The sequence below is a fragment of the Mus caroli genome, unplaced genomic scaffold, assembly GCF_978045245.1.
Source record: "Mus caroli unplaced genomic scaffold, Mus_caroli_1 scaffold_4, whole genome shotgun sequence".
Lineage (NCBI taxonomy): Eukaryota > Metazoa > Chordata > Mammalia > Rodentia > Muridae > Mus > Mus caroli.
The window spans coordinates 99739820-99765876 of record NW_028227259.1 but is presented as its reverse complement, the minus strand read 5'-3'; positions in this window follow the sequence as shown (position 1 = coordinate 99765876).

Below are 26057 nucleotides of genomic sequence, written 5' to 3'. Positions count from 1 at the left end.
TTGAGGTCAGGCATGGTGATTCCACCAGAGGTTCTTTTATCCTTGAGAAGAGCTTTTGCTACCCTAGGTTTTTTGTTGTTCCAAATGAATTTGCAGATTGCACTTTATAATTCCTTGAAGAATTGAGTTGGAATTTTGATGGGGATTGCATTGAATCTGTAGATTGCTTTTGGCAAGATAGCCATTTTTACTATATTGATCCTGCCAATCCATGTGCATAGGAGATCTTTGCATCTTCTGAGATCTTCTTTAATTTCTTTCTTCAGAGACTTGAAGTTCTTATCATATAGATCTTTTACACCCTTAGAGTCACGCCAAGGTATTTTATAGTTTTTGTGACTATTGAGAAGGGTGTTGTTTCCCTAATTTCTTTCTCAGCCTGTTTATCCTTTGTTTAGAGAAAGGCCATTGACTTGTTTGAGTTAATTTTATATCCAGCTACTTCACTGAAGCTGTTTATCACGTTTAGGAGTTCTCTGGTAGAATTTTTAGGGTTATATATATATATATATATATATATATATATATATATACACACACATACTATCATATCATCTGCAAATAATGATATTTTGACTTCTTCCTTTCCAAATTGTATCCCCTTGATCTCCTTTTGTTTTCGAATTGCTCTGGCTAGGATTTCAAGTACAATGTTGAATAGATAGGCAGAAAGTGCAGCCTTGTCTAGTCCCTGATTTTAGTGGGAATGCGTCCAGTTCCTCACAATTTACTTTGATGTTGGCTACTAGTTTCCTATAGATTGCTTTAATCATGTGTAGGTATGGGCCTTGAATTCCTGTTCTTTCCAAGACTTTTATCATGAATGGGTGTTTGATTATGTCAAATGCTTTCTCCACATCTAAGGAGATGATCATATGTTATTTGTCTTTGAGTTTGTTTATATAGTGGATTATGTTGATAGATTTCCGTATATTAAACCATCCCTGCATCCCTGGAATGAAACCTACTTGGTCAGGATGGATGATTGTTTTGATGTGTTCTTGGATTCGGTTAGCGAGAATTTTATTGAGGATTTTTGCATCGATATTCATAAGGGAAATTGGTCTGAAGTTCTCTGTCTTTGTTGGGTCTTTTTGTGGATTAGGTATCAGAGTAAATGTGGCTTCATAGAATGAATTGGGTAGAGTACCTTCTGCTTCTATTTTGTTTAATAGTTTGTGAAGAACTGGAATTAGATCTTCTTTGAAGGTCTGATAGAATTCTACACTAAACCCATCTGGTCCTGGGCTTTTTTTGGTTGGGAGATTATTACTAATGATGGCTTTTATTTCTTTAGGGGATATAGGACTGTTTAGATCATTAACCTGATCCTGATTTAACTCTTGTACCTGGTATCTGTCTAGAAATTTGTCCATTTCATCCAAGTTTTCCAGTTTTGTTGAGTATAGCCTTTTGTAGAAGGATCTGATGGTGTTTTGGATTTCTTCAGGGTCTGTTGTTATGTCTCCCCTTTCATTTCTGATTTTGTTAATTAGAATGTTGTCCCTTTGCCTCTAGTGAGTCTGGCTAAGGTTTTAACTATCATGTTGATTTTCTCAAAGAACCAGCTCCTTGTTTGGTTGATTCTTTTATAGTTCTTCTTGTTTCCACTTGGTTGATTTTGCCCCAGAGTTTGATTATTTCCTGCCATCTACTCCTCTTGGGTGAATTTGCTTCCTTTTGTTCTAGTGCTTTTAGGTGTGTTGTCAAGATTCTAGTCTGTGCTCTCTATAGTTTCTTTTTGGAGGCACTCAGAGCTATGAGTTTTCCTCATAGAAATGCTTACATTGTGTCCCATAAGTTTGTGTATGTTGTGGTTTCATTTTCATTAAACTCTAAAAAGTCTTTAATTTCTTTCTTTATTCCTTCCTTGACCAAGGTATCAATGAGAAGAGTTTTGTTCAATTTCCATGTGAATGTTGGTTTGCTGTTTTTTTTTTTTTGTTTTTTTGTTTTTTTTTTTTTTATGTTTTTATTGAAGATCAGCCTTACTCCATGGTGATCTGACAGGGTGCATGGGACAATTTCAATATTTTTGTATCTGTTGAGGCCTGTTTTGTGACCAACTATATGGTCAATTTTGGAGAATGTACCATAAGCTGCTGAGAAGGTATATCCTTTTTTTTTTTTTTTTTTTTTTTTGGATAAAATGTTCTGTAGATATCAGTTAAATCCATTTGTTTCATAACTTCTGTTAGTTTCACTGTATCCCTGTTTAATTTCTGTTTCCACAATCTGTCCTTTGATGAAAGTGGTGTGTTGAAGTCTCCCACTATTATTGTGTGAAGTGCAATGTGTGCTTTTAGCTGTACTAAACTTTCTTTAATGAAAGTGGCTGCCTTTGCATTTGGAGCATAGATATTCAGAATTGAGGGTTCCTCTTGAAGGATTTCAATTTGATTCATATGATGTGTCCCTCCTTGTCTTTTTTGATAACTTTAGGTTGGAAGTCAATTTTATTCAATATTGGAATTACTATTTACCTTGTTTCTTCAGGCCATTTGCTTGGAAATTGTTTTCATTCTGAGGTAGTGTCTGTCTTTTTCCCTGAGGTTGGTTTCCTGCAAGCCGAAAAATGTTGGGTCCTGTTTGTGTAGCCAGTCTGTTAGTCTGTCTTTTTACTGGGGAATTGAGTCCATTGATATTAAGAGATATTAAGTGGAAGTTATTGTTGCATCCTAATTTTTTGTCGTTAGAGTTGGCATTCTGTTCTTGTGACTGTCTTCTTTTAGGTTTGTTGAAGGATTACTGTCTTGTTTTTTTCTAGGGTGTGGTTTCTGTCCATGTATTGTTTTTTTTTTTTCTGTTATTATCCTTTGAAGGGCTAGATTTGTTGAAAGATAATGTGTGAATTTGGTTTTGTCATGGAATACTTTGCTTTCTCCATCTATGGTAATTGAAAGTTTGGCTGGGTATAGTAGCCTGGGTTGGCATTTGTGTTCTCTTAGTTTCCGTAAAACATCTGTCCAGTATCTTCTGGCTTTCATAGTCTCTGGTGAAAAGTCTGGTATAATTCTGAGAGGCCTGCCTTTATATGTTACTTGACCTTTTTCCCTTACTGCTTTTAATATTCTATATTTATTTAGTGTATTTGTTGTTCTGATTATTTTGTGTCAGGAGGAATTTCTTTTCTGGTCCAGTCTATTTGGAGATCTCTATGCTTCTTGTATGTTCATGGGCATCTTTTTCTTTAGGTTTGGGAAGTTTTTTTCTATAATTTTGTTGAAGATATTTGCTGGTCCTTTAAGTTGATAATCTTCATTCTTATCTTCTGGTGCCAACCAGAAGGGACTTATTCTTATTCCTATTATCTTTAGGTTTGATCGCCTCATTGTGTCCTGGATTTCCTGGATGTTTTGAGTTAGGATCTTTTTGCATTTTTCATTTTCTTTGATTGTTGTGCTGATGGTTTCTATGGAATCATCTGCACTTGAGATTCTCTCTTCCATAACTTGTATTCTGTTGCTGATGCTGGCATCTATGGTTCCAGATTTCTTTCCTAGGGTTTCTATCTCCAGTGTTGCCTCACTTTGTGTTTTCTTTTGTGTTTACTTCCCTTGTTAGGTCTAGAATGGTTTTTTTCATTTCCATCACCTGTTTGGATGTGCTTTCCTGTTTTTCTTTAAGGACTTGTAACTCTTTAGATGTGTTCTCCTCTATTTCTTTAAGTGAGTTATTAAAGTCCTTCTTGATGTCCTCTACCATCATCATGAGATATGCTTTTAAATCTGGGTGTAGGTTTTCGGGTGTGTTGGGGTGCCCATGACTGGGCGAGGTGGGAGTGCTGTGTTCTGATGATGGTAGGTGTGGTCTTGGTTTCTGTTACTAAGTTTCTTAAGTTTGCCTTTCACCATCTGGTAATCTCTGGAGTTAGATGTTATAGTTGTCTCTGGTTAGAGCTTGTTCCTCTCGTGATTCTGTTAGCCTCTATCAGCAGACCTGGGAGACTAGCTCTCTCCTGAGTTTCAGTGGTCTGAGCACTCTCTGCAGGCAAGCTCTTCTCTTGCAGCAAAGATTCACAGATATCTGATGTTCTGATTTGCCTCCTGGCAGAAGTTGAAGGCCTGAAACAGGGCCTGTCCCAGAAGCTGTTAACTTTTGTAGTCCACAATCTCACCTGCACAGACTAGTCTAGAAGGGATCCGGGAACGAAGATGGCTTCCCCAGGTGTTCCAGCAAACCCTCCCGGGCTGGGAGGACACCTGTCCTCTGGCAGGGAAGGTGCCCGGATGTCTGGAGCCCGAAACAGGGTCTGCCTCAGAGGCTGTCCTCTAGGGACCTTAAGGGTGTCCTCTCACTCTTCGTCCAGGTGACCTGGTGCTGGTGCCAACCAGAAGGGACTTGTGACCCTGGTCAGGCCGGGTTTACTGTTTCCCTAATGCTGTCTCAGGTCCCACACACTTGGAATGGAACAGGAGTTGTGTTCCACTCACAGGTGGTCCTAAGATCGCGTGGAGAGTCCTCTGGAGACCTTGGGGGTGTCCACCAACTCTGCGCCCAAGGTGACCTGGTCGGATGGGCTATTTTCAATGACTACTTCTATTTATCTAGGGGTTATAGGAATAGACAGTTAACCTGACATAGAGTTTTACCTTTTGTAATTTGCATTTGTCTTGAAAATCATCCATTTCATTTAGATTTTTCCAATTTTGTAGAGTACAGGTTTTTGAAGTAAAACCTAATGATTTTCTTGGTGTCGTTTTTCATGTCTTCATTTTAATTTCTTATTTTGTTTATTTGGGTACTGTCTTTCTATCTTTTAGTTAGTTTGGCTTATTTGCCTGTCTTGTGGATCTTCTAAAAAAAAAAAGAACCTGTTTAGTTGATTCTTTTTACTACTCTATTTGTTTTTAATTGATTGTTTTCAGACCTGTTGTTTACAAATGCTGGGTGTATTTGCTTCTTTTATTATTAGAGCTATCAGGTATAGTATTAAGATGCTAGTATGAGAAATCTAATTCTTTATAAAGGTACTTAGTGTTATGAATTTACCTCTGAGGACTTCATTTCCCATGTCCCATAAGTTTGGGTTTGTTCAGCCTTCATTTTTATTGAATTCTCAAAAGTCTTTAACTTATTTCTTCTTGACCCAGTGATCACTGTGTAGACAGTTGTTCAGTTCCCATGAGGTTGTTAGCTTTCTGTTGTTTCTATTGTTACAGTCCAGGTTTAATAGAGTGGTCTGATAAGATACAGGGATTTATTTCAGCTTTCTTATATTTGTTGAGGTTTGCCGTGTAACCAGCTACATGGTCAGATTTGGAGAAGGTTACATGAGTTGCTGAGGAAAGGTATATCCTTTGTGTTTGGGTGAAAGGGTCTGAAGATCTGTTAGGTCCATTTGATTCATATCTCTTTCATTATTTCTCTGTTTACTGTTTGTCTCTATGACCTGTCTTTTAGTGAAAACAGGGTATTGATGTATCACACTATTAATGTGTGATATTCTAGGTTTTATTTAAACTGTAGTAATATTTGTTTTATGGATGTGTGTGCCCTTGCATTTGGGCATAGATAATCATAACTGAAACATCCTCTTGGTATGATTGAGTATGAAGTGACCTACCATAATTTTCACTGAAAGTCTGTAAAAATATCAGGATGGCTACAATGACTTGCTTCTTGGTCTGTTTCCTTAGAAAATCTTTTTCTATCCCTTTACTCTAGGATAATGGCTATTGTTGTGGTGGTCTGTTTCTTGTATGACATGGGATGCAGTATCTTTTTCACATCCATTCTATTAGTTAGTCTTTGTTTTTTTTTACTTGAAAATTGAGTCCACTGATGTTGTGAGATACTGATGACTAATGATTAGTAATTCCTGTTAATGTTGGTGATGGATATGTGTGTGTGTGTTCCCCTGCATTTGTTTTTGCTGATGTGGAATTATATTATTTCTTGGTTTGTGTGTGTGTGTGTGTGTTTACTTCACCTGATTGAATTGGCATTTTCCTTCTGGTATCTTCTATAGGGCTTTATTTCAAGATAAATATTGTTTAGATTTCATTTTCTCATGGAAAGTCTGGTTTTTGCCATCTATGGTGATGCAAAATTTTACCTGGGTATAATTGTCTGCATCTTCCATCCCCAGTCTCTGCTGTAAGATATTTACCAAGGCCCTTCTGGATATAAAGTCTCTTTTAAGAAGTTGGGTGTAATTTTAATAGGTCTCCATGTATATGTAACATGACCCATGTAGCATCAAGTGGAGGATCCTGGGATTCAGGGAAACAAGATACTGAATCTTTAAGCCACATGGACCTTGAGTACTTTGCAGGATGATAAATATGGATTTATTTACATTCTTCTACATGCAGACATCAAGTTAGAAAAGCACCATTTGTTGAAGATCATTTTTCCATTGACTGGTTTTGGCTTTGTCAAAAATCAAGTGTACATTGATGTGTGGATAATCAATTCAATGCCATTGATCAACCTCTTTGTCTCAATACCACCATGCAATTTATATTATCATTGTTCTGTAATACCACTTGAAGTAAGAGATGGTAATAACTCTAGAAATTCTTTATTGTTCAGAATTGTTTTTAACTATCTTAGGTTTTTCATTTATTCATATGAAATTGAGAATTGCTCTTTCATGGTCTTTCAAGGTAAATAATTGTGTTGGAGTTTTGGTGGGAATTTCATTGAATCTATAGATTTCATTTGAAAAGTTGGCCATTTTCACTGTTAATCCTTCTGATCTGTAGAAAAATGGCATGTCTCCCAGCCTGGTATCTGTGAGGTGACATAAGGATTTCTGTAAATCTCAGGATACTGGAACATGGAGAAGATATACTTTCTCAGCAGAGAATACTGATGTTCATCCAATTTAGGTGCATGCTTGAGGAAGTGGCCTTCATGGCCATTTTCTCATTAGAAATGTACTTTGCTTTTAATTAAACCATGTAGCACTTAAATTATGTGGGCTGCTAACAGAATTCTCACTCAGCAAGGAGATTTGTGTCACCTTGAAACTAGATAAGTTACGGCTTGAGATATGGAAGCTGTTGAGAATCAGAAGCTGTAGGAAATCTTTTTTTTTTTTTTTTGATTACCTAGAAAAGATTATTGAACACTCAATAAACTATGCATTTTCTCATTGTGGCTATGCATCCCCTGTGTACTTATTAATGCAACTTTGCCCTTCAGCCCTATGCCCTAGACATTGATACCAATCCATGAGCAGGAGATCTTTCCATGTTCTGATATATTCCTCATTTTCTTTCTCCAAAGACTTGAAGTTCTTGTCATACAGGTCTTTTATTTGCTTGGTTACAAAAATATATATATTAAATTATTTGTGATTATTGTGAAGGACATTGTTTGTCTAATTCCTTTTTCAGCCAATTTATCATTGGTATAGAGCCAGCATAATGATTTTGGTTTTTTTTGTTGTTGTTGTTGTTGTTGTTTGTTTTTTGTTTTTATTTAATTTTCTATCCAGCCACTTTGCAGAAGGAGTTAATCAGCTATTAGATTTCTCTCGTAGAATATTTGGGCTCATATACATGCTATCATATCATCTGTAAATAGCAATACTTTGGCTTCCCCTTTTCCAATTTGTATTCTATTGATCTCTTTTAGATGTCTTTTTGCTCTAGCTGGGCCTTCCAGTACTGCAATAAAGAGACAGGGAGAAGGTGGACAGCCTTGTCCCTGATTTTAGTGGAATTGTTTTAAGTTTCTCTCCTTTTAACTTGATCTTTGTTTTTGACTTGTTGTACATTGACTTTATTGTATTTAGCTATGTGCCTTTTATCCCCGATCTCTCAAAGATTTTCAACATAATACATTGGATTTTATCAAAGTCTTCCTCAGTAGCATGTAGTTTTTCATTGGTATGTTTATATGGTAGATTACGTTGATGGCTTTTTGTACTTTAAACCATCCCTGCTTCTCAAGTATGAAGTCTACTTGATCATTGTGGATTGTGTTTTTGATGTGTACTTGGGTTCTGTTTGCCAATATCATATGGAATAGTTTTGCATCAGTCTTCATAAGGTGAATGTGTCTGAAATTTTCTTTCTTTGAGGCTTTGTGTTGTTTAGGTATCAGTGTGATTCTGGCATCATAGATTAGGTTTGGCAATGCAACTTCTGTTTCTAGCTTGAGGAGGATTTGTAGCTGTCCACTGGCCATGGAAAAACTGGGTTACCTGAAAGGGGGGCTGGAAATGTAAAGGATGGTGTGGAAGAAAAAGATGAAGTCAAGACAAAGCTTCTGATCAAGGTTCCAAGTTTAATATTTAGTACTGCATTTATATAGGGAAAGCCCACAGACCCATTTTTTTTAAAGCTGGATTATGTTGCAAAGAAAGTTCAGTGAGCAGTCTATTCCTCTACTTTCCAGTAGGATATTACAGGTGCAGATTGCTCCACCTAGGTTGTAAAACCCATTGTAGCAAGCACTCAGTGTCTATTTAGCCTGATCAAGGCTGGGGGAAGGTTATTATCCCCACGTGTTTGTTTTATAAACATGAGAAGTATCTGGACAGGGCCACAAGATTTACTTGGTTTTTTGTATTCCCATATGTGGGTATAGTAGCTAGGTGACCATACCTATCTTATGTCGGTGCCTATATTGCTCCTTCTTACCCATCATGGAGGACAAAAATAGCATTGATGTATGACACTCTTAGGTTGATAGAAGCATAAGAACTCTCATACCTGTCTCTGGCTACTGGCCTTCTGTAGCACATTCTTTCCTATTCAGACCAAGGCCACAAAGGGTATACGAATATGCCCTCACTGCATTTCTTTATAGCAATGAATAAGTGCCATGGTGAAATAGTTGAGCTTGCAAAAGTGATCCTGTGTGAAGGCAACCAATCTGCTTAAAATAAAATGTACAAAAGTTAAAAGCAACAGGATTATAATTAATGGTTCAAGCAGTTTAGAATTTAATATTGTAAGCCATGGGAAAGTAGAATATCAGGATTCAAACCATCCCTGATTCTTTCCTTTTTCTGTTTTTCTTTTGACTATCCCTACTCGAACTTTTTAAATAGAATCATTTACTATTCCTGAGTGATAGATATAAAGGTGGCATTCTTCATGGAGGGCATTACATAGTTCTTCTTGTTGAAGGAATAAAAGATTAGGAGCTTAAACACATGTACTAACACTGTTCAAAATCCAGATCCTGTCCAATTTTATCCCCTGCAAATGTAACTTCATAAATAACTATAACTAACTTCCAAATATGTCTCTGAAAATGTACAGAACTGTGGGAACTAAAAAGGGGGCCTGGGAAGGAAGGGGGGCCATGTATGTCCAGAGTTCCACCTATGCTCTGGACAGGCTGAAGTGGGAAGGTTGCCAGACACTTTCCACTCAGCCCCGGGTGGGCATCCAAGCCTCTGACCCACTTGATAGGGGGTGGACAAGGGGCAGCCCCCAAAACCAAAAGGGGCCCCAGAGTTATACTCTGTACCTCCGGGGTTATGGGAGAGAGGACATAGGAAAGAGAGGTTCCCACACAGGCGAGAGTGAGCACAGAGAACTTTGGCTGGAGCACAGGAAGACCTTCCATTAGGAGATCAGAAATGGCTCATTAGGAGAAATCCTATCCCATCATCCTCCAAGTGCAGTGGGCCTTGATGAGCAGAGACTGTCTATGGTTTTAGAGCATTATTATAGAGAAGCAGGGGGGACGAGAGAAGGCAGAAAAGACAGAGACTGGCCATGGCCATGAGGAAAGAAGGGGGAAAGGAGAGAGAGAGAGACAAGAAAGGTTAGAGAATAATAAGGAGAGAGAGGAGAGAGGATAGGAGAAGACAAAGAGAGAGGAGAGATGAGTGAGAGGAGTGAGAGAGCAAGGAGGGGCCAAATAGCCCCCTTTTAAAGTATGCTGCTATCTTGTCTGTTGCTAGGTAACTGGGGAGGAGTTTAGCCTGAAGGTCAGAAGCTTGGAGCATTGCCTACGTGACTGCTAGCCACACACTTCTCCTGTGGGGGCTGAGGGGGTTGGTAACTTCAACAGGAGCCAGGGTTCTAAGAGACATGAGAGAACGCCTTCTGTCTTATGTAGATGAATTATCACTACCGGTTTCTGGGGTTCAAAATCTCAGCTTGACTGGAGACCAGGCTGTCTGTGTATAGCCCAATGTCCAACACATAACCAGACTTCCAAATGAAGACTGTATTTCCTTTTATCCAATATTGGATTGATTTATAGACCAGTCCATGATTGAGTCAGAATATCTGTCACATCAAAGGAAAGAGAAGAGTCGTTATACCCTCTCTTTTTGAATCCACATTAATGCTCCCTCTCACCACAGGACTGCTGTGAAACAGCCAATAAATGATCATAGTCTATATATTGTATCTGTTTTAGCTTATAGCTTCCTTTACTTTCTATAAAGCTATTTGTCCCTCACCAGTTAATTGTTATGGGAATTAGCATTTGCATTCTTCTTGAGAATTATCAAACAGGCTCAAGTCCTCCTGTGATAAGCTTAAGATGAGGTCTTTGCCAACTAATACCTCCTAACACAACTTTTGAAAATAAGTTGTAGTAAATAAATTATCTTTTCTTTCTTGAATTTTTTGTGCCACAATTTGTTTAGGATGTAACTGAGGCCCCATATATTGATAAAGTTATTACCTTTCAATCTTTTTTGGAGCAACAACAATTCCAAAATTTGTTGTATAAGAGCAAAGACTTGTAGTAAAATGAGATCTGTGGGATCAGCTAATAAAATACCATCCATATAAAGAATAATGTACACCTGAAAGAGTCAAAAGTCCTAAATTTGTGTATTGAAAAAGCAACACAATTTTTACATGATATGAGGCTATTAGCCATTACTTGAGGCAAAACTTGCCAATGATATTGCTTCATTTGTTCTTTAAAATTACAAGCTCACTATAAGCAAATCATCAGCGTGCAAAGGAATAGTATAAAAACAATTCCCCAGCTCGGCATGGTGGTGCACGCCTTTAATCCCAGCACTCGGGAGGCAGAGGCAGGTGGATTTCTGAGTTCGAGGACAGCCTGGTCTACAAAGTGAGTTCCAGGACAACCAGGGCTATACAGAGAAACCCTGTCTCAAAAAACCAAAACCAAAACCAAAACCAAAAACCCCAAATCCATAATAATTCTATATCCATTTCCTGGAATGGCAGCTAGAGTAGGCAAGCCAACCTGCAATGCTCCCACAAGTTCCTAGTTTCATTAACCATCCATGAATCCTAAATCTAAAATTTCCTTTTGATTAATGGATTAGTCAATCCCTTGGAGGTGAGTACATCAGCTCCAGTGTCTATTAATTCTTCAAAGCCTTTTTCTTCAATTAGTATTTTAAGGTAAGGTCTCTTGTTACTAAGAGATTCAACTCGGAATGCATCAGAGGAATGAAAGCAGTTTTATCCTCTCACTCTTAACAAACTTGGTAGGAAGTGGATGCAAAGGAAGTAAAATAAGTTGATCAATTCTTTTGTTAGCAGGTCTGGTAAACACCTTCTTAGGGCCTAGTCAGAATTACGAAGACAAAAAGGAAAGCCACACAAGCATCTTGGAGCCCACTCTGAGCTTTGCATCAACTCCAATATAAAGGCTTCTTAATCTGGGCCTATTTCCTGGGGCCTGGCCCAATGATTCCCCTTCCTGCACTGAGGACAGACTCAAGGGGAGTGATTCTACTGTCTGTCTATACCTGCGGTTTTTGGACAGTCTTTCCTAAAATGACCTATGTCCCCATACTTTAAACATTCCTATCACCTCCATGCTGTAAAAGCTTTGTTTGTACTGTAGTCACCTGCAAGGCAGCAGTCATAGCCAGACCCTAATTATATGAGGGTTCAATTTCTGTACGAAGATGATTGTATATGTCTGTCTTTGATTTGTATGGCCAGATGGCCATGGGACAGGCTGCACTGGCATTCTCATAGGCCAGTTGTATAACAACAGAAAGCCGTGCCATAGTCTCCAAAAATTATACCAGCTTCTTGGAGCAGTTCATCAGCACCATGTTAGATAAAGTCCTATTGAGATTTCCTTTACATTCATGGGGGCGGGGTTAAATTTGTATCTATCACAGTGTTCAACAAAGCTTGTGTAAAGAAAACTATAGGACCATACTGTACCACAGGTTTTTAACTCTTTTATTACTATTGCAATCATCTCCACAAGCTTGATTTCTTTTTAACTACAAATATAGGTGAGTTTAAAATCCCTAGCCTGTGATTGACCTGCAAACTGTAACCAGTGGAACACTGGCAGTTTAATGATAATTTTAAAGTTTCTTTAGCAATATTAGAGCATAATCATAATTTTGGAAAACAAAAACCAATATTTTCTTTTTTGTGTGTGAATTGTTTTTATTGGATATTTTATTTATTTACATTTCAAATGTTATCCCCTTTCCCGATTCCACCCCCAAAACCCTCATATTCCATCCCATCCTCTGTTTCTATGAAGATTTTCCTCCACTTACTCACCCACTCCTGCCACCCGGACCGGGAATTCCTCTATACTGATGCATTGAGCATTCCAGAACCAAGGACATCTCCAGCCATTAATGGAATCCTCTGCTGCATATGTGGCTGGAGCCATGGGTCCCTTCATGTGTACTCCTTGCAAAACCCATTTCTTAACAGTGTAAAACATACATTCTCTCTTTTTATTTATTTATTTTTAATAGATATTTTCTTCATTTACATTTCAAATGCTATCGCCAAAGCCCCATAAAACTCCCCCCACCCCGTGCCCTGGTCCCCAACCCACACACTCCTGCTTACTGGCCTGGGAATTCCCCTCTACTGGGACATATGATCTTCACAAGACCAAGGGCATCTCCTCTCATTGATGGCAGAATAGGCCATCCTCTACTACATATGCAACTAGAGACACAGTTCTGGGGGATACTGGTTAGTTGATATTTTGGTTCCTCCTATACAGTTGCAGACACCTTTAGCTCCTTAGTTACTCTCTCTAGCTCCTTCATTAGGGGCCCTGTGTTCCATCCAATAGATGACTGTAAGCATCCACTTCTGTATATTACAGGCACTGGCATAGCCTCACAAGAGAGAGCTAAATCAGGATTCTGTCAGCAAAATCTTTCTGGCATATGCAGTAATGTCTGGGTTTGGTGGTTGTATATGAGATGGATCCCCAAGTGGGGGGCTGTCTCTGGATAGTCTTTCCTTTAATCTCAGCTCCAAACTTTGTCTCTCTAACTCCTTCCGTGTGTATTTTGTTCCCCATTCTAAGAAGGAACAAAGTATCCACACTTTGATCTTCCTTCTTCTTGAGTTCCATTTGTTTTGAAAATTGTATCTTGGATATTCTAAGTTTCTGGGCTAATATCTGCTTATCAGTGAGTGCATATCATGTGTGTTCTTTTGAGATTGTGTTATCTGATACAGGATTATATCCTCCATTTGCCTAAGAATTTCACGAATTCATTGTTTTTAGTTGCTGAGTAGTACACCATTGTGTAAATGTACCCCATTTTCTTTATCCATTCCTCTGTTGAGGGACATCTATGTTCTTTCCAGCTTCTGGATATTATAAATAATTATGCTATAAACAAAGTGGAGCATGTGTCCTTATTGCAAATTGGAACATCTTCTGGGTATATGCCCAGGAGAGGTATTGCTGGATCTTTTGGTAGTACTATGTACAAATTTCTGAGGATCCACCAGACTGATTTCCAGAGTGGTAGTACAAGCTTGCAATCCCACCAACAAGGGAGGAGTGTTCCTCTTTCTCCACATCCTAGCGAGCATCTGCTGTCACTTAAATTTTTGGTCTTAGCCATTCTGACTTGTGTGAGGTGAAATCACAGGGTTGTTTTGATTTGCATTTCCCTGATTATTAAGGATGTTGAACATTTTTGGTCTAATTTCTCTGACGAGGACTTTAAGTACTTTATTGAATAGGTATAGAGATAATGGGAAGCCTTGTCTATTCTCTGATTTTAGTGGGATTGCTTCAAGTTTCTCTCCACTTAGTTTGATATTGGCTACTGGTTTGCTGTATATTGCTTTTATTATGTTTAGTTATGGGCCTTGAATTCCTGATCTTTCCAAGACTTTTATCATAAAGGGGTGTTGGATTTTCTTAAGTGGATTCTCAGCATTTAATGAGATGATCATGTGGTTTTTTGTCTTTGAGTTTGTTTATATAGTGGATTACATTGATGGATTTCCATATATTAAAACCATCCCTGCATCCCTCGGATGAAGTCTACTTGATCATGATGGATGATCTTTTTGATGCGTTCTTGGATTCAGTTTTTGAGAATTTTATTGAGTATTTCTGCATCAATATTCATAAGGGAAATTGGTCTGAAGTTCTCTTTTTTTTTGTTGGGTCTTCATGGGGTTTAGGCATCAGAGTAGCTGTGGCTTCATAGAATCGTGTAGAGTATCTTCTGTTTCTATTTTGTGGAATAGTTTGAGGAGAAGAATTAGGTCTTCTTTGAAAGTCTTGTAGAACTCTGCACTAAACCCATCTGGTCCTTGGCTTTTATGGTTGAGAAATGATTAATGACCACTTCTATTTCTTTAGGGGATATGGAACTGTTTAGATCATTAACCTGATCCTGATTTAAATTTGGTACCTGGTATCTGTATAGGAAGTTGTCCATTTCATCCAGGTTTTCCAGTTTTATTGAGTATAGCCTTTTGTAGTAGGATCTGATGATATTTTGAATTTCCTCAGGTTCTGTTGTTATGTCTCTTTTTTCATTTCTGTTTTTATTAATTAGGATATTGTTCCTATGCCCTCTAGTTAGTTTGGCTAAGGTTATATCTATCTTGTTGATTTTCTCCAGGAACCAGGTCCTGGTTTGGTTGATTCTTTGAATAGTTATTTTTGTTTCCACTTGGTTGATTTCAGCCCTAATTTTGATTATTTCCTGCCATCTACTCCTCTTGGTTGAATTTGCTTCCTTTTGTTCTAGAGATTTGAGGTGTGCTGTCAAGCTCCTAGTGTATGCTCTGTCTAGTTTCTTTTGGCAGCACTCAGAGCTATAAGTTTTCCTCTAAGGAATTTTTTCATTGTGTCCCATAAGTTTGGATATGTTGTGGCTTCATTTTCATTAAACTCTAAAAAGTTTTTATTCTCTTTCTTTATTTCTTCCTTGACCAAGGTATCATTGAGTATAGTGTTGTTTAGCTTCCATGTGAAAGTTGGCTTTCTATTCATGTTTTTATTGGAGATCAGCTTTAGTCCATGGTGATCTGATAGTATGCATGGGATAATTTCAATATTTTTATATCTGCTGAGGCATGTTTTGTGACCAATTATATGGTCAATTTTGGAGAAGGTGCCATGAGGTGCTGAGAAGAAGGTGTATATCCTTTTGTTTTAGGATAAAATGTTCTGTGGATATCTGTTAAATCTATTTGTTTCATAACATCTGTTAGTTTCAGTGTTTCTCTGTTTAGTTTCTGTTTCCAGGATGGTTCATGGATGATTGTGGGGTGTGGAAGTCTCCCACTATTGTTGTGTGAGGTGCAATGTGTGGTTTGAGCTTTACTATAGTTTCTTTAATAAATGGGGATGCCCTTGCATTTGGAGCATAGATATTCAGAATTGAGAGTTCATCTTGGTAGATTTTACCTTTGATGAGTATGAAGTGCACCTCCTTGTCTTTTTTTTTTTTATAACTTTGGGTTGGATGTCAATTTTATTCGATATTAGAATGGCTACTCCAGCTTGTTTCTTTGGACCATTTGCTTGGAAAATTGTTTTCCATCCTTTTACTATGAGGTAGTGTCTGCCTTTATCCCTGAGGTGGGTTTCCTGTAAGCAGCAAAATGTTGGGTCCTGTTTGTGTGGCCAGTTTATTAGTCTATATATCTTGGGAGGGGATTGATGAGTACATTGATGTTAAGAGAAATTAAAGAAAATTAATTGTTGCTTCCTGTTATTTTTGTGGTTAAAGTTGGGATTCTGTTCTTATGGCTGTCTTCTTTTAGGTTTGTTGAAGGCTTAATTTCCTGTGTTTTCTAGGGTGTACTTTGGGTCCTTTTGTTGGTGTTTTCCTGTTATTATCATTTGAAGGACTGTATTTGTGGAAAGATATTGTGTGAATTTGGTTTTATCATGGAATACTTTGATTTCTCCATCTATGTTAATTGAGAATTTTGCTAGGTATAGGAGCCTGGGCTGGCATTTGTGTTCTCTTATGGTCTGTATAACATCTTTTCAGGATCTTCTTGCTTTCATAGTCTCTTTTGAGAAGTCTGGTGTAATTCTAATAAGTCTGCCTTTATATGATACTTGACCTTTTTTTCCTTACTGCTTTTAATATTCTATCTTTTATTTAGTGTACTTGTTCTGTTTATTATGTGCCAGGAGAAATTTCTTTTCTGGTCCAGTCTATTTGGAGTTCTGTATGCTTCTTGTATGTTCATGGGCATCTCTTTCTTTGGGTTAGGGAAGTCTTGTTCTATAATTTTGATGAAGATATTTACTGGTCCCTTAAGTTTTGCTCTCTGATAAAAAGAAATTGGAGAGTAAAGAGCATCTTTGGAACTGGAAACTGCTGATTGAAATGGGAGATATTATTTTAAAGGTCATTCAATTCCAAGGCTGGGCGTGATATATTACTCTCTTTCCTTCACATGGAACAAAGAGGCAGGAGGGTCAGTAGTACACAGCCAGCCTTACTACAGAAGCAGCTCATACACGATAGCCTCTTCAACAGCAACAAAGTGCCCCCCAGGAGCCAGTATAGAGACTGATTCCATGATTGAGGCTACTGTCTTGCCTCTTGGACACTAAGTGCTCTACCAAGCTGATTCTGTGTATCCACACAGTGAGCAAATGGCCACACACCTATCCCAGATCATCAGACTATCTCTAAGGCTGGCATGTGGCCCAAGGTGATGCAGAATATTCATGTTCCCTCAAATAAACATAGTTGTGACATTGGTTTTAAACCATTTTTGCTGCTGTGAGAAAATGAAGCAGGAGATTTGCAAATTTGAACAAACTTGAAATCAAGACTGGCCATCTCAAAAAAAAAATTGTAAGTGTCTGTACACACCTGTTAGGTAGATAAAATTAATTATCAGCTAGGGTAGGCTACAAAGTAAGACCCTCTGGAAATACACCAACTTACAAAAACAAACAATTGAATGACTTGACTAAAGTGAACTGGAGATGTATGTAAGTGGTTTGATGCTTGCTTGGTATGTATGATGCCCTGGAGCTCAATCCCCAGCTTTGCTCACTGTGAAAGGACTGTGGAGTTTTTAATCCTGATGATTCAGCTTAGTGACTGAGTACCAGCATACCTTAATTCTGGTTCCTGGCCTTTCTTTTACACCATGGGTCAACTAAGGATATGGAGAAATTCTATAGGAAAAGTACTTGTAGGTATAGGATGCCAACAAATCACGTGTTTATTTCACAGAAAACATTTGGATCACTCTTTTTTTTTTTTTTTTTTAGAGATTTGTTTATTTTATGTGTATGAGTACACTGTTGCTGTCTTCAGACACACCACAAGAGGGCATCAGATCCCATTACAGATGGTTGTGAGCCACCATGTGGTTTCTGGGAATTGAACTCAAGACCTCTGGGAGAGCAGTCAGTGCTTTTAACCACTGAGCCTCTCTCCAGCCCTGGAATTATCTTTAAATTTTAATTCCCAAGTTTTTTCCTCAAGCTTTTTGTTTTGTTTTGTTTTGTTTTGTTTTGTTTCCATTGATTTCGTTTGGTGCGTCTGTGTCTGTGTCTGTGTGTGTGTATGTTTGTGTGTGTGTGTGTGTGTTTGTTTCAGTTTCTTTAGAGTGAACTCACTATATAAAAATATTGCCGGGTGTCTTAGTTAGGGTTTTACTGCTGTGAACAGACACCATAACCAAGTCTTATAAAAAAAAAAAAAACATTTAATTGGGGCTGGCTTACAGGTTCAGAGGTTCAGTCCATTATCATCAAGGTGGGAGCATGGCAGTATCCAGGCAGGCATGGCTCAGGCTGAGCTGAGAGTTCTATGTCTTCATCCAAAGGCTGCTAGTGTAAGACTGACTTCCAGGCAACTAGGATGAGGGTCTTATACCCACACCCACAGTGACACACCCATTCCAACCAGGTCACACCTATTCCAACAAGGCCACAACTTCAGATGGTGCCACTCGCTGGTCCAAGGACATACAAACCATCACATTCCACTCCCTGGTCCCCATAGACTTGTTCAAAAACATGAGTCTATGGGGGCCATACTTAAACATAGCATAATGCAAAATGCATATAGTCCAACTTTCAAAGTCCTCATAGTCTATAGCAGTCGCAACAATGTTAAAAGTCCAAAGTTCAAGGTCTCTTCTGAGATTCATTCAACTTAATTAACTGTAATCCCCAAAGCAAGTCAGGAAACCAGCTGGGCAAACTCCAAACACTGCATCTCCATGGCTGATGTCAAAGCAGTCTTCAGATCTCCACTCCTTTTTCATCTTTGTTGACTGCAACAAACTGCTTTCTCCTGGATTGGTTCCACTCCCTGTTAGCAGCTTTTCTCGGCATGTATCCCATGACTCTGGCATCTTTAACATCTTTGAGTCTCCAATTTCAGCCATGTGGCTCTGACTCTAGAGTTAAGAATGGAAGGAACTACTGGGAAAATTGATGCTGGTTAGCTGGAGCTAAGGAATTAGCAGTGATTAAGAAGAGATCAGCATCACTGAGGTGAAATCTTCTGGAAATTGTTTTCTGAGAGCACAAAGAAGCTGTGTTCCAGAGATACCCAAGGTTGTACTCAAATCCTTTGCATGACCCCTTCAGTCCTGGGCTATCAACTACAGCTGAGGCTTCACCTTCTCCAGTGGCCTTCCCTGGCCTCTCACAGTGCTAAGCCTCAGCTTCTCTCCATGATCCCTTCATTCCTTCACAAGCAGTACCACCTGAGTGACTCTTACACATTACCAAGTCCAGCCGCAGCATGAGGTACAACCTTGGGTATCTCTGGAACACAGCTTCTTTGTGCTCCCAGAAAACAATTTCCAGAAGATTTCACCTCAACAATGCTGGCCTCTTCTTAATCACCGCTAATTCCTTTGCTCCAGCTAACCAGCATCAATTTTCCCAGTAGTTCCTTCCATTCTTAACTCTAGAGTCAGAGCCACATGGCTGAAGCTGCCGAGTTCTACTGCTTACAGGAACTAGAACATGATCCCCTTGTACTATTACATTATCACTAGCTTTATGTTTTTTAAATCCTTCACTGCCTAAACTTGGCTATCCAGGTTCTTGCTCTGTAGATTGACCTTGAATGCAGAGATCAGCATGCCTGTCTCATGGTATTAAAGGTGTGTACCATCATGCCTGGTTCTAAATTCAGCTGGGTAGGGTCTTGCACCAAGGTCCTACTCCCTTAATCTGTTATTTCCTAAAACACAAGATTTTGCTCCATTTCACTTCCTGGTATCCCTTTAATACTCAAACCATACATTTTATATTTTTCCTTTCTAAGCTTGCTATGCTTGTTCAAACTTCTCTTCAGAAGACTTAACCAGAGAACAGAGTCTCTGCTGGGCTTTTTTGAAACTTCTTTTGTCAATGCAATTAATCCAAGTCTCTTCACCTTAGCCTCAGGCAGACTTTTCAGACAAGGGCAAAAAGTAGCCACATTCTTCACCAAAATACCACAAAACCAGTCTTTATGCCACATTCTGAAATTCTTCTCCTTTGAAATCTCTTGGGCCAGGCCAACACAGTTCAAATTACTCCCAGCAACAAAATCTTCCATATTCCTACTAGGATGACCCATTAAACCCCATTTAAAGCATTCTACTGAGTTCCAAATCCAAAGTCCTAAAATCCACATTCTTTCAAATAAAAGCATGGTGAGGCCTATAACAGCAATACCCCACTCCCAGTACCAACTTCTGTCTTAGTTAGGATTTTACTGCTGTGAACAGACACCATGACCAAGGCAAGTCTTATAAAAAACAACATTTAATTGGGGCTGGCTTACAGGTTCAGAGGTTCAGTCCATTATCATCAAGGTGGGAGCATGGCAGTATCCAGGCAGGCATGGCTCAGGCTGAGCTGAGAGTTCTATGTCTTCATCCAAAGGCTGCTAGTGGAAGACTGACTTCCAGGCAACTAGGGTGAGGGTCTTATACCCACACCCACAGTGACACACCCATTCCAACCAGGTCACACCTATTCCAACAAGGCCACACCTTCAGATGGTGCCACTCCCTGGTCCAAGGACATACAAACCATCACACCGGGTATGGTGTCGCGTGCCTTTAATCCCAGCACTTGGGAAGCAGAGGAAGGCAGATTTCTGAGTTCGAGGCTGGACTGGTCTACAAAGTGAGTTCCCTGACAGCTAGGGCTACAGTAGAAACCCTGTCTCAAAAAACAAAAACAAAACAAAACAAAACAACAAAACAAAACAAAACAAAAAAAATTAAGCAATACCCAGGACCCCAACCTGCAATATTAGAAGGACAGACAGATAGACATATATCATGCTGAGACAAATAGTGATCTTTCATTCATCCATGGTGCAGGACTCAATAAAAGGACCCACAGAAAAAATGAGAGAAACCTCTCAGTTTCCAGTCATCCACTTCTACATACATGCTGACACACCAATACTCAAATGAACTAAGACAGTCATCACATACAGAACAGGTCGAGAGATGTTCCAGTGTGGTGATGCAAACTTCAGTGTACTGATGAAGGATGGTTCCAAACTGAGTCTAGCCTAGACTACATAATGAAATTCTGTCTCACCGAACCAAATACCAACAATGGGAACTGATGTTAAATAGGCAGCTCAGTCACTTGTCCTGGGCTTTAATGAATAAAAATAGCTGCAGTAAAAAATTCCAAATTCCTTGGGTCAAGAGTGAAGGAGGAAAATTACTGGCCACCTGAACTCTTCAACTCAGAGTCCTACCCCTCCCATCTGGAGATTGTTCCCGGAACACTCCTGAACTCTTCACCCCAGAGTACATTCCTGAACTCTTCACCCCAGAGTCCGACCCCCTCCCAATTAAGAACTGTTCCAAGAACATTTTTTAGATAAAGGCTTCCTGGAACAACCCCAAGAACATTTTTGAGATAATGTTCCAATAGATCGGGTACATTGCCAAATATAGGACACGACCCCTTGGTTACGGAAAGCCCCTTGGAAAGCCCCTTGGAAAAACCCTTGGCAAAAAACCCCTTAGTTACGCAAACTTGTACTTTTCCTACCCTGCTCCCCCCTTGGCTTTTCCCTATATAAGCCTGAGAAAAATTTGGGTCGTGGTCGATTCTCCTCTACACCATGCTTGGTGTATGAGTTTCGACCCCAGAGCTCTGGTTCATGTGCTTTCTCGTTGTGCCTTTATTAAATCTTCCTTCCTATATTCTGAGTTCGGTCTCAGTGTCTTCTTGGGTTCGCGGCTGTCCCGAGACTTGAGTGAGGGTCTCCCTTCGGGGGTCTTTCATTTGGGGGCTCGTCCGGGATCTGCACGACCACCCAGAAGTCCTAGACCCACTTAAAGGTAAGATTTTCTGTTCTGTTTTGGTCTGGTATCTGTGTTCTGTTTTCGTATCTGGTGCGATCGCAGTTTCAGTTTTGCGGACGCTCTGTGTTCAGTGAGACCGCGCTCCGGGAGGGAGCGCGGGGTGGATAAGGTTAGACGTGTCCAGGTGTACACCGTTACGTGTCCAGGTGTACACCGTCCGCTCACCCTGGGAGATGTCCCAGGCGGAACAGGGGAGGACCGGGGACGCCTGGTGGACCCCTCTGAAGGCCAAGAGACCATCACTTTGGTGGAAGGTCTAAATCGGCCGGCCTTGGAGAGGCCATCTGATTCTTTGAGTTGCCTGAAGTCGACAAGAAGTCGCCCCTGTTTCTGGTTTCTTTTTTGTCTCAGTCTCGTGTCCGCTCTTGTTGTGTCTGCTATTATTCTAGAAATGGGACAATCTGCCTCCTCTCCCCTGTCTCTAACTCTGGAGCATTGGGGAGAGGTGAGGGTCAGAGCTCACAACCAGTCGGTGGAGGTTAGAAAAGGTCCTTGGCAGACCTTCTGCACCTCCGAGTGGCCGACATTTGGAGTGGGTTGGCCACCAGAAGGTGCTTTTGACTTGTCACTAATCGCCGCCGTCAGGCAGATTGTTTTCCAGAAAGAAGGAGGTCACCCTGATCAGATCCCCTACATTGTGACTTGGCAGAATCTTGTTCAGTTCCCACCTCCGTGGGTCAAGCCTTGGATTCCAAATCCTTCGAAACTGATGGTCGCGATTGTCCGGTCTGATGCAGCCGGAAAAATCTGGTCCCTCAGCACCCCCCAAGATTTATCCAGAGGTTGACGACCTCCTCTGGATGGACTCCCAACCTCCCCCTTACCCCCTGCCCCAGCAGCCGCCTGCGGCCGCCCTGCCACAAGGACCAACAGCGAGAGGGGCTCAGGGACCGGCAGGGGGGACTAGGAGCCGCCGAGGCCGAAGCCCTGGGGAGGAAGGGGGGCCAGATTCAACAGTCGCCTTGCCACTTAGAGCACATGTGGGAGGGCCAGCGCCAGGACCTAATGATCTCATTCCTTTGCAGTACTGGCCTTTTTCCTCTTCTGATTTATATAATTGGAAAACTAACCACCCTCCTTTCTCAGAAAACCCCTCTGGGCTTATTGGGCTCCTTGAATCACTTATGTTTTCCCATCAACCCACTTGCGATGATTGCCAGCAACTCTTGCAGGTCCTCTTCACCACGGAGGAAAGAGAAAGGATCCTGCTGGAAGCCAGGAAGAATGTCCTAGGACAAGATGGGACCCCCACTAATCTCCCCAATCTTATAAATGAATCCTTCCCCTTGACCCGTCCTAATTGGGACTACAACACTGCGGAAGGTAGGGAGCGTCTCACGGTCTACCGCCGGACTCTAGTGGCGGGGCTCAAAGGGGCTGCACGGCGACCTACTAATTTGGCCAAGGTAAGAGAGGTCCTTCAGGGTCCAGTGGAGCTGCCCTCTGTTTTCTTAGAACGACTAATGGAGGCTTACAGGAGGTATACACCATTTGATCCCTCTTCAGAGGGTCAAAAAGTGGCCGTGGCTATGGCTTTCATTGGTCAGTCCGCCTCTGATATCAAGAAAAGGTTACAGAGACTAGAAGGGCTCCAAGATTATACTTTACAGGATCTAGTGAAGGAAGCTGAAAAAGTGTATCACAAAAGGGAGACAGAGGAAGAGAAGCGAGAAAGAGAAAAGAAAGAGATTGAAGAGAGAGAGAATCGGCGTGATCGCCGCCAGGAGAGAAACTTAACCAGAATTTTGGCCATAGTAGTAGGTGAAAAAAGGTCAGAAAAAGGACAGTCAGGGTACCTGGGCAACAGGGCAAGAAGACCTCCAGGAGAACAGAAACTTCCACTTGAAAAAGACCAGTGTGTATACTGTAAAGAGAAGGGACATTGGGCCAGAAGTTGCCCCAAAAAGAAGTCAAGAGAATCCAAGGTGTTGACTATGAAAGAAGACTAGAGGAGTCGGGGCTCGAATCCCCTCCCCGAGCCCAGGGTAACACTTTCAGTGGAGGGGACTCCTGTTAATTTTTTAATAGACACAGGAGCAGAGCATTCAGTCTTGACTAAACCGTTAGGACAATTAGGAAACAAGAAGACTATGGTGATGGGAGCTACTGGCAGTAAATTTTACCCCTGGACCACTGAGCGAGTTTTAGAAATAGGAAAGAGTCAAGTAACTCACTCTTTTCTTGTGATTCCTGAGTGCCCTGCGCCCCTTCTGGGACGAGACTTGTTGACCAAACTTAAAGCTCAAGTTCAGTTCACCTCAAAGGGGCCAGAAGTTACCTGGGGAGAGACCCCTATAGCGTGTTTGGTTTTAAATTTAGAAGAAGAGTATCGCCTCCATGAGCAGGGTCCCAAACAATTGCCAGACCCTGAATTGCTATCCGCTTTTTCTGGAGTCTGGGCTGAGCAAGCAGGGATAGGATTAGCTAAACAAGTACCACCGGTCGTGGTAGAGTTAAAAGCCGATGCCTCCCCCGTCTCGGTCAGACAATACCCTATGAGTAGGGAAGCTAAAGAAGGCATCCGGCCACATATTCAGAGACTGATAGAGCAAGGAATTCTAGTGCCTTGCCAATCCCCTTGGAACACATCTCTTCTGCCAGTACGGAAGCCTGGGACTAATGATTATCGACCAGTGCAAGATTTAAGAGAAGTTAACAAGAGGGTGCAGGATATTCACCCTACCGTTCCAAATCCTTACAACCTACTAAGTTCCCTCCCACCAGAGCGGACTTGGTACACTGTTCTAGACTTAAAAGATGCCTTTTTCTGCCTTTGATTACACCCTAATAGCCAGCCACTGTTTGCTTTTGAATGGAGGGACCCAGAAGGAGGACACACGGGCCAGCTAACCTGGACGAGGTTGCCCCAAGGATTCAAGAACTCCCCTACTCTTTTTGATGAAGCGCTCCACCATGACCTTGCACCTTTTAGAGCGCAAAACCCTCAGATTTCTCTCTTAGAGTATGTAGATGACTTACTGGTTGCAGCCTCAACTCAGGAACTGTGCCTTGAAGGAACCAAGAAGCTCCTGAATGAACTGGGTGAGTTGGGGTACCGGGTATCGGCCAAGAAAGCTCAGCTATGTCGTACCGAGGTGACCTACCTAGGATACACCCTCCGAGAAGGAAAGCGGTGGCTCACTGAGGCCAGAAAAAAGACTGTGATGCTGATCCCAACCCCTGCCACCCCGCGCCAAGTACGTGAGTTTCTGGGGACGGCAGGTTTTTGCAGACTCTGGATACCAGGGTTCGCAACACTGGCGGCCCCTCTATATCCACTCACTAAGGAAAAAGTCCCATTCACCTGGACTGAGGAACACCAAAAAGCCTTTGACAGCATAAAGGCAGCCCTGCTTGCAGCCCCCGCTCTGGCCTTGCCAGATTTGACTAAGCCTTTTACCCTATATGTTGATGAGCGGGCTGGAGTAGCCCGCGGGGTCTTGACTCAGACTCTGGGGCCCTGGAAGCGCCCAGTGGCCTACCTATCTAAAAAGCTTGACCCAGTCGCCAGCGGTTTGCCCTCCGGCCTGAAAGCCATTGCTGCAGTAGCCCTGCTTGTTAAAGACGCTGACAAGCTTACTCTGGGTCAGCATGTGACTATAATCGCTCCCCATGCTCTGGAGAGTATTGTACAACAGCCCCCTGACCGGTGGATGACTAATGCCCGGATGACCCACTACCAGAGTTTGTTGCTAAATGATCGAGTAACTTTTGCTCCACCTGCCATCCTCAATCCTGCCACCCTCCTCCCCTTGGCGGATGACTCCACTCCTGTACATCAATGTGCAGATGTCCTGGCTGAAGAGACTGGAATGAGGAGGGATCTGACTGATCAGCCTTGGCCAGGTGTGCCTGCCTGGTACACAGATGGTAGCAGCTTTGTGGTGGAGGGAAGAAGAAGAGCAGGAGCGGCAGTGGTAGATGGAAAACAGGTAATTTGGGCGAGCAGTCTTCCAGAAGGAACTTTGGCTCAGAGGGCTGAACTTCTGGCGCTAACCCAAGCCCTGCGGTTGGCTGAAGGTAAGGCGGTCAACATTTACACTGATAGCCGCTATGCTTTCGCTACAGCCCATATCCATGGGGCCATCTACCAACAGAGGGGGCTACTTACCTCGGCAGGTAGAGACATTAAAAACAAAGAAGAAATTCTGGCCCTCCTAGAGGCTATACATATGCCAAAAAAAGTGGCTATTATCCATTGTCCGGGCCACCAAAAAGGACAGGATCCTGTGGCCCGAGGAAACCAGATGGCTGATGTAGCAGCAAAGCAGGCAGCTCAGGGGGTAACAATTATGGTAGAAAGGGACAGGCCCCTGCCAGAGCCCTCACCGGCAACCAGTCCTAATTATACTTACTCTGATGAAGATTTTAAACTATTAGATTCCATGGTTTGTCGCAAACAGGCGCAGGAATTCAATTTTAGGGGGCTGGCGCGGACTGTAGATGGGCGTATTATTTTACCTACAAAAGAAGGAAGAGACTATGTCCAAAAATTACGTCAACTGACTCACCTGGGATCTGACAAACTCCTACAGCTGATCAAGAGTTCCGATTATTATATTTTAA